Below are 4,417 nucleotides of genomic sequence, written 5' to 3'. Positions count from 1 at the left end.
TTAAATTCTCTGCTTTCATACACTCCCAAAGTTCAGTTGCCAGTGGTTTATAGCGTAAACTGAATTATTAAGCAATAAGAATGCCAGACCTCCAAAGCATGAAGATGAAGAAAGAATATTTTAAAGTTTTTTTCCAGACTGCAAAGTAAGTTGCCAGATTTAACAAATTAAAATTTAGATACTCAATCTGTATTTTACATATATGATGAGCACTTTAATATAGATAGATATCACAAATGCTTGTAGTAAATATTTTATTTGTGACATATAATTCAAGTTTAATTGACTGCATCATAGTTTATCTGTCAAACCAAACTCAGCATGAAAATTGTGATATTTTTTGTGTTGGCTTGAGTTAAAACCAAAATAGTGAAAATAAAGCCAGCATTAGAGCTGTTATTCAATATACATTACTATTTCCTCAAAGTGTTAAATATTAGCTATGTTTGCTCTGCCATTTTCATTACATCAGATTTTTCTCTGAATTGTATATAACTACAAAACAGACCCAATACAGAAATATTCTGGTCATCCTGTGTATTTTATTGCAAGCTATTCTGGGGATTTGTTAACATGTGATTCACTCTGAAAACAAAACAAGAGCAATAAATAGATGTTTACAGAGACCAGTGTTTGTCAGCTCCTACTAAATACTATTTAATCCGTGCCGAATTCCAGCTCCTTCTTAACAAGCTTCACAAAGGAAGACATCATCATGTCTACCCGGCTCTATGGCAACAAGAAAAAGTGCTGCCACAGGAACAGAAAGCGACTGGTCCCATTTGTAATTAAGAAACTGGAGTTCAAACAGACTTCCAAGAATTTGAAAATGCTTTATGTGCTCAAAACATAAAATTTGAATTTAGATCTGCTATACCTAGCCACTTGATAATGATTTTCCTGGATGTTTTGGATCTTGGTTCACTGGAGATGCTGAGTCATTCCAGAAGTACCACAGCATCTGCTGTGAGTGTGAATTTCCTGATGTGGCAGTACAAACCAGGTCTTCATTTCACACTCTTTCTTTTTTTTTCTTTTTTCTTTATATTTTTTATTATCTACAGTTTATTTACTTTGTAACCCCCCCCCTGTCGCTCCCTCCATCTTGAATCTACTATAGAATGATGTACAATTCCTGCAGCCTATCTGTGCATAGAAGGTCGTAGGTGCTGGAGTCTGAACCTTGGCGGGAGCATGCTTGAAGTCCAGTTTTGACTGTGTCAAAAAGTTCACATGTAGCAAAAGCACATAATTACATTTAAGTAGCGTATAGCAGTGTTAGGCATAAGGGAAGCACCTTATAACATTAGTCATTTCAATTCCTCAGCAAAAACATTCTTACAAATAATGAGCTGTAGACACAAAGGCAAATAACTGTACTGGTATCTCTGAGCAATGTAAAACAATTCTGTATTTCCTTTCCTTCAATGACATGATAATGGAATTTGAGAAATGATTCTTAAATAGTGACATATAATACAATGTATATGCTTAATTACACTCATAATTACAATGTGATAGCCTTGAAAGAAGTCTCACGCAGTCTCACACAGTGCTTACATTTTTGTCCATTCTCCTATAATCTAATCATTCTGTAGTATATCATCAAGAGAAGGGGGCATCGGGTGATTTTATGCAATGGAATCTCTAAACCAACATAGAAGGAGCAATGGATCCAAGAGGTGAAGTACTTCATGATCAACAAAAAAAAGTTGGTGAATAATGAGTATCACCAAGACATGTTCCTTCTCCCTGTAATCCCTACCCCTGGGCATTCACATCCCAGTTTTCCCATCTCCACTTCTCTGCAGGTCTTATCTCCACCCTCATTTCTCTCTACACTCTCATATCTCTCCTACCCTGTTCTTAAGGCCTAACGCTTGACTTTTTCATCACTCCCTTGACTTTGGTGGAAACTAGTTACCAGATACTGGTCAACCAAATAAAGGAGCTCAGTTGGTAAAGAGCCCAAACATCTTGTCTTGCTAGAGATTTCAGAGGCCACCCATCATACCTCAGTCATATTTTCATGTGAACAGTGCAGTAACAAACAGTTGAACAAACAGTTGAACAGACCCTCATGCTGGTTTCTAGCTAGAATGTTCGAGATTCTTCACCATTAGAAACTTTGTGAAACAACAATTTTTGTTGTTTTAAGCTGTTGGGATTTGGGGAAACATGTTATGGGACAGGGCTATGATGAAAGAAAAACACTTTTGCTAATTAAATCACAACCCCTCAAAGTAAAGTGTGTAAGAACTAATTTGTATATTATTATCTATATACAACACATGTATTTAATAGTTTGTGTAACTTTATGACTTATTATAGATGGGGACAAGAGTTTCCTGGGTTTTTTCCCTCTATTTATTGTGTTAGTCTTTTTTAAAAATATTTTTTGTTATTACTATTAGTTACATTTTATTAACTGTGTATCCCAGCTGTATCCCGCTCTCTCATTCCCTCCCAATCCCACCCTCCCTCCTTCATCTCCTTCCTGCCCCTTTCCAAGTCCACTGATTGGGGAGGACCTCCTCCCCTTTCATCTGACCCTGTTTTATCAGGTATCTTCAGGACTGACTGCAAAGTCCTCCTCTGTGGCCTAGCAGGACTGCTTCTCCCTTGGGGGGTAGAGAGGCCAAAGAGCCAGACATTGAGTTCCTGTCAGAAATAGTCCCCGTTCCCCTTACTATGGGAAACCAATTGGTTACTGAGCTACCACGGGCTACATCTGAGCAGAGGTTCTAGGTTATATCCATACATGGTCTTTATCAAAACTGTTCCAAGCTGAAGTTACCCACTGCTCAGCTACAAAATGCCTTTCTCATCTAACCCCCATATTTGGCACGGTGAGCAACTCTGCTAAGCACTAAAGTTTATCCTAAAAAGGGCCTACCTCAAATCCATCTTTCCTATTTTTGCTACATAAACGTTTCTTAACAATTGATAGCCATTCCTGGAAACAAATTATTCATAGGTGGATTCGGTTGGAAATATTGTAACAATGAAATTCAGAGTGGAGTACTAACAGTATATTCTAATTTTTCATACGCAAAGTATTTACCTAGCAATCTTTGCAAGCAGGTAGGTAATTTAATCCCAGATTTTCACTGTAAGGGAGGAAACTAAATTGTCCTCCAAATCATTAAAAAAATATATTAGCAAGTGAAAGTGGTCAAGATGCATCCATGCTGAGACGAAGCGGCATGTACCCACAGCTGGTCGGGGAGAGGAAACCTTCCACAGTTGATTCCCGTGAGGATGGAAAGGTTTTGGAATATACACCAGGCTGACTTTCTAACCAGGGAAAAGATGCTGATTGCAAATGCCTTTAGGAAATGATTGAGATATGGTCTGGGAGAGTTTCCTAGAGGGAGGCGAGTCTGAGCGATGGAGTTTGATGCAGTCTGACGTCATAGTTACGGGGGGAGAGGGGGGAGTACCTCTGCTGAAAGTGTGGTATCTTATTGAAATCATCTCCCAGGTATCTTTGGTTTGGGTTCTTCCATAGATCCAGAAATCACAGAAAGGATCTATAGAGAAAGTGAGACAATTGTGTCAGAAAACGGACACTGGGCACTGCCCTGTGGTACACATAGCGCAACAGAGGGGAGGTAAGCAAGGAGCTGGGATTCCTCTCAAAAGTTAACCTTTAAGTTTTGAGTCTCCCTACTTCACAGCCCCTAACCCACCTCTCACTTTGCGTCTATAATTTTGCTAAAATATACACATGACAGCCCCCCTCTCTCCCCAAATAATTCTTATATTAGTTGTTCATTTGCTTTCACTGCTACAGAACAAAGACATACTTATTGAATTTTGAAATCCCATAGAATTGTTCACCTTAGTTATATCAATGCACAGCTGTGAGGCTCCTTCCGGTCAGTGTTTCAAGCTCTCCATGGTAACTGTGCCTTTCCCAGGTCTCTCTCTGATTCACAGTCATTGTCCCCTGAACACAAGCAGCATTGCTAATTACAAGTATATGTAACCGGCCCATGGAGGTATTTTTTCTTTTGCTGTCTCTGTTTTCTTATGTTTAGGATGATTTTTCTTTTTTAAATGAAAGTTAATAAGCTTGAATTGGACTCATTTACTGTGTATTTAAAACTTAAAATATTCTTTATGGTGCATTTAAAAACCTGCTTTCTTGTAGACAACTATGTGCATGAAACCAGAGAAAAAATGTGATTAAGTTTTCTTACCTTGATCTCTTTCTTTAACGTTACGTTTGGTTTTTTAAAAAAGTGAGTATGTCTGCGCTTTCTTCCAAATAGAGCTGCGTAAAATGAATGCCCTTTTTAGCTATCTACCCTTCTTCATGAGCTTTTTTCAAAGTAACACATTCTAATCTCCTAACACTAAGGTAACCGCATAATATTACTGTGGTTGAAAATCTGTCCAATTACACATTTTT

This window comes from Psammomys obesus, unplaced genomic scaffold, assembly GCF_907164565.1.
Source record: "Psammomys obesus unplaced genomic scaffold, mPsaObe1.curated_primary_1811, whole genome shotgun sequence".
In the NCBI taxonomy this organism is placed as follows: Eukaryota; Metazoa; Chordata; class Mammalia; order Rodentia; family Muridae; genus Psammomys; species Psammomys obesus.
Note: the sequence above shows the minus strand (reverse complement) of the source record.